Genomic DNA, 8818 nt, shown 5'->3' on the forward strand with positions numbered 1-8818 from the left:
TGTATGACCAGGAGTCCACCTTGTTTCTAATTGTGTATCAGAAATATCATATGTAAAAAAGCAACTCTAAGGGAAATTCTCTTATATTCTGGTAGAAGTATGAGAGAAAATAATCTATATAATAGGTCTACAACAGCCTTTTGATCTATTTAAATATTTAAAATTTTAAAAAGAGGGATTTCTCAGCCAAAACTAGTTTTCCTACTTTGTGTAGTGGAGCATTATTGCCCTCTAGTGATAAAAAAAGAAAATGAACTTTTGAAAATCTAGAAAGTGACAACCGAAGCCACTGAGAAATACACATTTTCAAGTTTAGGGTTCTCTTTATTCCATAAGAGATTGCTTTATAGCAGCTTTTGCTTGGGGGATGCCATGAGAAATTCTATATCAGAGAGGATAAGATCTGTCATGGTTTCAAAGTTAGCCACAATGTCACAAAAACAAGAATCCGGAAACCCAGTCTATTAGAGTACCATGATTAGTAAAGATAGAATAAATTCTAGTATTAGTAGCAATATCAATAACAATACAAGTGTTTTGTTTTCCATAAAAGATAGACTAAAAGTATGATGATCATGCTTAAAGAATATAATGGGCAATTCTTTAATTTAGTTGCTTTTGTTTTTAGTCATTTGCACAAATGCAAGATGGTGGCAAATATCTTGACTGTCATTTACGTTAAACATTGTGCCATTTTTATCACCTCCATAAGTTCAATATGAAATACTAGGGATAATTAGCTGTCAAAAGGGCTGCAATAGTAGAATGTACATCCAGATCAAGGAAGTAGTAGCTCCACTGAACTTTGCGCTGGTAACAAGTATGATTTATTTAATAGGCTTGGGAAACAGGTAAAGTTCCATCTCTTATATTTTCTAATTAAACTAGGCTATAGTACCACTCACGGCCCTCTCTTCTTCCCCTCACTTGTCCAGAGTGGCTAGACCCATTTCTTGAAAGCCTGTTGGAGACAACCTGAACAATCCAACCCATTCACCAGCAGGACCTAATTTCAGCCATCCTTGCCTCTAGAGTTGCCACATTCTGAAAACTGGTCTTGCCAGCCTGATGTAATTTTCACTCTTATTTTTCGAGTCCAGTTTCCTGTACTGACCACAGTGGGGCCCTACTCCTCGACGTCCAGGTTCTAGTTCTCTGGTTCAGACCCACCTGTTCCATCATTCTTGCTAAAGCGCCCCTTGTGCCCTGGTGTAAGGTCTGGGGCAACTCCAGCCCCATATGTGGCCAAAGCGAACCCATAACCAGATTTTCCCAAGACCATCCAGGATCTGATAATAAGCCGGAATCTCCAATCCCAAATGACATTTCCCTCCGTCAGTAGGAACCATCCCTAACCATCCAAAAGGAACTCCAAAGAGAGGAGTGAGAGATGCTGGCGCATGCTCTTCCAAGACACTTCTTGGTCTCCAAGAAAATTCACTTCCTTCCTCTTAAAGAACCTTTGGGGGAGCAGAGGTGGCTCAAGCGGTTGAGCGCCTGCTTCCCACACGGAGGTCCCCAATTCAGTTCCTGGTGCCTCCTAAAAAACAAACACGTAAGAAAAAACAAAGAAACCAACTCAGGGGAGCCGATGTGGCTCAGTGGTTGAGCGCCAGCTTCCCATGTACGAGGTCCTAGGTTCATTCCCCTTCCCCCAGTACCAAAAAAAAAAAAAATGAAGCTTTGATCTACACATATGAAAAGATATTAAAAGAAGTGGCCTTCATCAAGCCATTTGTAAAGGTCCTGTTATACACATCCCGGGAGTAAGAGATGCCTACTTACCTACTGATCCACTTAGGAACCACAAAGCAATCACCCCAGAACAAAGGGCTGCTCCAGAGTGACTCTCTTTATCCGTCCATACAGAAAGATGGAAGGCGAGATTTCCATGGCATCTTCTCTCACATCCACATCCTGGGTGCTCCGTTTAAGCACAGATCTTATTCTAGGAATATAATCCTAACACATATACAGCATCTTAAAGATCTAAACTATAATAAAGAATCTGTGCATTTGCGGGGGGGGGTCCACCTGCTCATGTAAAGGGACCACATATACAAACAGTATCTCTGGATTTTCATTACTGCATTGTCAAAAATAGGAAAATGTTTGAAATACGGTAAAAATTTATCAAATAAAGGAATGGATAAGTTAAATTACGCTTTATCTACATGATCAAATTCAATGCAGCTGTTAAAAAGAATGAAGTAGGTTTATTCTTTGTGAAAAAAAATTCTGGATGCCATACATTATTTCTAGAACAATAATCAAAAAGATGTTTAAAAAAAAAGAGAAAGATACTTCTACATAAGGAAGCCATCTTGAGGGGGCCCAAGGGCTCTGGGGATTAGGGCAGAAACTGATTTTTGCTTTTCTATTGATATCCTTCTAAACTGAACATTTCACGAAGAACTTTTATTACTTTTATTTTTTAATTATGGACTTCACTTATTACGTTTTAACTCAAAATTAGTAAAATATCTGTAGTTGTAAATTAACTATGTAATTTAATAAAATGTAATCATTTAACTACTTAAATTATTTAATGTAGTTTAAAATTTAATAAATGTGATGTAAGGCCTAAAATTAAGGCCCAGTATCATGTGTGCCTTGACGTTGGGGGAAAACAGGCGGGCCTTAAATGGCCTAACTGCAAACTCCCCCCACACTGCTCCCTAGCCAAACAGCCCTCTGTATTACGAGGGCGGGTGCAGGTTCCAGTTCAGTTCTCCACCAGCCTGCACTATTATTCAAACACCCAGCCTTCCTGCCCCTACGAAGCCTGCCTCCACACCCCCTGGCGGGTCTCTCTCCTCCCGAGTGCATCCTGAGTGTGCCCCGCATGTGCCCTGCCCCTCCCCTGGCCTGGAAGCACCTGTGACTAATACACCTGCCACCAACCACATCTGTCCAGTACCAAGAGTCGTGGGCCAAGATTCCCCCCTCACCAGCAAGGTGAACGGGTGAAAAGACATCCTCGAGATAGCAAAGTTAAATGGAGGTACTGCACCCGGGTCCAGAGACGCCCAGAGGCCTGGGCAAGCAGGGCCAGCACTGGGGCCGCTTTTCTCCGGGCGGTATTTGCCCATTTCTGAGGGAGCAGTCGAGAGGCTGGAGACTGAGCAGCACTTTTGTGATTGTTTCACAGGGCAACAGAAAATGAGGCTTGGGGTGCAGAGCCCATCCAGGGACATGGGCCTGGCTGGTCCCAAATATTTAAGGTTAGAGGCTAAGGAAGCGGACATGGCTCACCTGACAGAACATTTGCCTACTATATGGGAGGGTCCAGGGTTCAAACTCAGGGCCCCCTGACCCGTGTGGAGCTGGCCCACGTGCAGTGCTGATGCGTGCAAGGAGTGCTGTGCCACGCAGGGGTGTCCCCCGCATGGGAGTGCCCCACACGCAAACAGTGTACCCTGCAAGGAGCCCACATGAAAAAAGCACAGCCTGCCCAGGAGTGGTGCTGCACACACAGAGAGCTGACGCAGCAAGATGGCAACAAAAAAGATGCAGTTTCTCAGTGCCACCAAGGGCACAAGCAGACACAGAAGAACATGCAGCAAGTGGACACAGAGCAGACAACGGAGAGAAGGGGAGAGAAATAAATACAAATAAATCTTTAAAAAAAGAAAAAAAAGGTTACAGGCTATAGCTCAACTTTTTTTTCTTATAGCTCAGCTTTTAATCATGTTTGAAATTGGATTAAGTTGGTCCTCAATTGTTAGTATCCCTGAGATCCTTTCAGAAGCAGATATAATCATCTCCAGAAGAGGACAGCATTGCCCTAGACCAGGCATTCTTAACAAGGGGTCCGTGAGTTTGAAATGAAATTCAAAAAAGCATTATTCTTGTTAGGACCTATGTTGGTGCAGGTGTGGTATAGTTATTAAATAATACACAGTATGATTGGACTTTGTAAGAGTTCCGTGGTTTTCACCTGACTGGCAAAGGGACCCATGGAACAAAAAAGGTTAAGAACTCCTGCCCTAGACTCAAACTAATACAAACACTCGGTAAATGCAAATTCTAACACACCATAAGAAATATCCCGGCACACGAGGATTCAAGGCAAGAAACATGAACTAAAACCAAAAGAAACAACATATGTAGAAACAGAACAATGGGGACTCCAGTTTATTGGACTAATCAGACACAGACTTTAAAATAACTATGCTTATTATAATCAAGAAGATAAATGGCAAGACTGGATTTTAACAGAGAACTGGAAACTATTTTAAAGTGGAAATTCAATGAGATGTGGAGGCGTTTTCGGGACTTGGAGTTGTCCTCCTACAGCCCCCTGGGTGGAACGTGGGGGAGAGTGGGCTATGATGTGGACCATTGACCATGAGGTATAGCGGTGCTCAGAGATGTATTCACCAAGTGCAATGAATGTCTCATGATGATGGAGGAGATTGTTGCTATGGGGGGAGGAGTGGGTGAGGGGGGTGAGAGGTATATGGGGACCTCATATTTTTTGAATGTAATATTAAAAAATAAAGACAAAAATAAAATAAAATAAAATTTCTCCTAAAAAATAAAAATAAAAAAATAAAAGTGGAAATTCTAAGACTAAACTAAAAATACAATAACCAAATTAAAAATTGAAAGATTAGGCAAGTATGGAAAATAAGAGGGTGAGAGATTTGTGACAAGGTGAAAAGATCCAACATATTTGTAAGTGGAGTCCCAGAAGAAAAGGAAAGAATGGCTCAGAAGCAACAGCTAAAGGGAGAATTAGAATTTTATAAAATTTATTAAAGACATTAAACCCAAGTTGGAGAAACCCTAAAATCCCAAACATGATAAAAAGAAATTCCTACTATAATTTCTGAAAACTAAAGGCAAAGGGAAAATTCATAAAAAGTCAGATCTGGAGTCATCTGCAGCTTATGAACTCTCCACACCAGCCAAAGCTGCCAGTGAGAACAAAACCTCACACTGAGGAGAAACTACTGATATATTTCACATTGAAAAGAACAAAGTAAATAGACGCAAAAGAAAAAGGAGATCCAGATAAAAGTGGAGTTGTTTTTAAAGATTAGTGCCAGAAGGTCTCAGAAAGAATGATGCCACACTTTTTAAATATTTCACAAAAGCAAAAGAAGAAGAATGTGTGCTACAACCAAGAAGCTTGAAAAACTATTCTGGTATGTCTCCCCTCTAAACTTTCAAGAAAATTAATTTCATATAAAAATGAGAAAGATTAAAGGGTCATGGTCAAATCCCATATAAAATTACTATGAGGGAAGCAGATGTGGCTCAAGTGATTGAGCTCCTGTCTATCACACAGGAGGTCCAGGTTCAGTTCCTGATGTCACCTAAAGAAGACAAGCAAGACAGTGAGCTGATGTGATAGGCTAGCATTGCGAGCTGATATAACAAAATGACACAACAAGAGACACAAGGAGGAAAACATAATGAGAGACAGAACAAAGCAGGGAGCAGAGGTGGCTCAAGTGATTAAGCACCACCCTCCCACACGGGAGGTCCCAGGTTCAGTTCCTGGTGCTTCCTAAAAGGAAGACAAGCACACAATGAACAGACATGGCAAATGCAAACAAGCGGGTGGGGAGAAATAAAGAAATTAAATACATCTTTTAAAAAATTATTATGAGAACAAGAGAGTAAGTAGTAGAAAAATAATTAATGAAAGCACACCAGAAAATGTATGCCTACAAAACAGATGAAAACTACAAAACAGATAAAAATTATAATCTGTTTCAAAATGAGCTAAATTAATTATACAAAATATAAGAGAACAATATAAATCAGCATTAGAAAAACTCAGAAATTAGGTGCTAGAACTCATTTTAAAAATTAGAAATTAAAATCATTTCAGAAACAAAATTTAAACTGGAACAAACGAACAAATACAATTTAAAATGCTTTAAGAGGAACAGAAAGCAAAACACAGGGAAAATTTTTTATTACTTTTTTGAAGGAAAGTGACAAAAAAGAAGATTCAACATACATATAATAGAAGGTTCCACAAAAAGAAAACCAAGGCAGTGGAACAATACGAGTATTAAAAACTATAATCCTAAAGAACTTTTCTACAAATGAAAACAAAATTCAAACTACATGTTGCAAGGGCACATAGTATACGTAGAAAACTGACTTAGGGCAATGAAGACTAAGACATATTCTGGACTTAAAAAAAAAAAAGTCCTATTGGCTCCAAGCAAAAAAGACTAAAGACTAAGTCACTCATAAAGGAAACCGCACTATACCAAATTTTTAACAGCATCATTTTATGCCAGAAGACAATGAAATAATATATTTAATGAAAATCAAGGTAAGTAAAAGACAAGGATTTTCTGTCCAGCCAAGCCCAAGACTGCTCCATGGCCAGTTTGGGTTCCCCATGCTCCTGAACAAAAAAGGCAAAGAAAAAGGCTACTGTACTCTTTTTGTATCTCTTTTCGGTTGAGAGAGGGACCAGATGCAACAACTTGCCCTTCACCTAAGAAGGGCCATCTCCACATACCCCACATCACAGGATGCTTAAATATTTCAGAGGTGGCAGTCCCTGGAACTTTTGTTGGATTCATTTCCACCCTCTGACATGCATATGTCTTGCCAGTAAGTATACTTATTATACTAAATTGCGACTTCTTGCTCACTAGGTCCAATCAGCGCAATGTAATGGCCGAGTGTGAAGTCTTATAGAAGGGAAAGATGATCAAAGCTGCCTGTGGACCAAATTATGGCAGAGGGCTGGATAGCTGATACACCTGTGAGGTGGACTGTGCCGGTGTATTGCTGCCCTTGCCAATGAAAAGAAAGAGCTTCTGGTGGTCTTTCCTAAGAGGTGTTGAGAAAAACAGCATTTGCCAGATCCAAAGTTGCATACCAGGTACCAGGAGATGTGTTAATTCACTCAAGCAATGAATCCACATCTGGAAAATCAGCTCAGGTAGAGTCACCATCTGATTCAGTTTACAATAATTCACTATCCTTCTCTAAGATCCATCTGTTTTCTACACAAGCCAAATAGGAGAGTTAAATGGGGATGTGGCAGGAACCACTATCACTGCATCTCCAAGTCCTTGATGATGGCACTGATCTCTACATTCCCTCCAGGAACGAGGTATTGCTCTTGGTTTACTATTTTTGTAGGTAGAGGCAGTTTCAGGGGCTTTCACTTGACCTCTCCTACCATAACAACCCTCACTCCACAGGGCAGGGAACCAATGTGGAGCTTTTGCCAGTTGCTGAGTGTATCTATTCCAATTATGCATCCTGGAATGGGGAAATAATCAAAGGACGAATTTGGGGACCCACTACACCCTTCAGAGACCTGGAGGAAGCAACTGACAGAACTTAGTCATATCACTATGCTTAGCTTCAAGGGGCAAGGAGGAGGAATGACCTTTCCCCCCAAAGAGCTTACAGCGTAGCGAGGAAGACCTACACTTAAAAGATCATTACCGGGAAGCGAACTTGGCCCAATGGATAAGGCGTCCACCTACCACATGGGAGGTCCGCGGTTCAAACCCCGGGCCTCCTCGACCCGTGTGCAGCTGGCCCATGCACAGCGCTGATGCGTGCAAGGAGTGCCCTGCCATGCAGGGGTGTCCCCCACGTAGGGCAGCCACGTGCAAGGAGTGTGCCCCGTAAGGAGAGCCGCCCAGCGCGAAACAAAGTGCAGCCTGCCCAAGAATGGCGCCGCACACACGGAGAGCTGACACAAGATGATGCAACAAAAAGAAACACAGATTCCCGGTGCCACTGATAAGGCTAGAAGCAATCACAGAAGAACACACAGTGAATGGACACAGAGAGCAGACAACTGGGGGGGGGGAAGGGAGAGAAATAAATAAAATAAATCTTAAAAAAAAAAAAGATATTACAATGCAATGCACCTAAGAGAAAAATAAATGAGTGTACAACGTGTTGTAGAAGAGCGATAAACTAGTTTTGGCGGATAAGGGTCAGAATGGAAGAGATCAAAGAGCTTCAGATAGAAGTCTATTTGAAACTACAGAAAAAAAACCTTAATTGGCTAAAATACCAGAAAACTCATCCTAATATCTGCAAGGTTCTGCTGAACACGCACGTGAGTACACCTGCAAAGCTTTTCTTCCGCTCCCTTCCATCTCTTTCTCCTTTTTATGCCCTCCCAACCAGGCATTTCAAACCCACTCCCTTAGACTTAGGAATGATGAGGGGAAAGTCAGAATATTTTCCAGAAATGACAAGGAAATGCAAACATGTAACAGAAGAAACGCTCCAGTGGGAAATGGCAGGGATGGGGAAGCGCCGGCCGTACTTACTCAGCCTCCTTCCCTCCTTTCTCTCGAGGAAGCCTTGGAAAGAGCCAAAGGACAGTCCAAAGGCCTCCCCAGAGCAGTCTGAAAATCACCAATCTAGTCAGGTCTCTATATTCACGCATTCTTTTCTTTAGACTCCAATGACCAGCAATAACATGCTCAGAAAAAGATCTGAACATAGTGGTTTTCTGTTTTTCTCAAGAGGTACCAGGGATTGAACCTGGGACCTCGTGCACATGAAGGAGATGCTCAACCACTGAGCTACACCCGCTCCGCAGCAGTGTTTTAAGAAAACATCCAATTTAGATTACAAATCACTATCACTGCCCCAATCTATAGCAGGTTTAATTAACATTTTTATTTTGCTCCCCAAGTAAAACATACTTACTGCAAGATTATCAACTACTGGAGGAAAACAAAAACAAAACTAAAACTCAAAACATAGCTAGCAAATAGGGTGGAATGGAAATAAATTGGATTCTTTTATTCTACCTCCTACTAAGAAGAAATGGGACTTAGAATTTAAAGCAATATACCAA

The sequence above is a fragment of the Dasypus novemcinctus genome, chromosome 29, assembly GCF_030445035.2.
Source record: "Dasypus novemcinctus isolate mDasNov1 chromosome 29, mDasNov1.1.hap2, whole genome shotgun sequence".
In the NCBI taxonomy this organism is placed as follows: domain Eukaryota; kingdom Metazoa; phylum Chordata; class Mammalia; order Cingulata; family Dasypodidae; genus Dasypus; species Dasypus novemcinctus.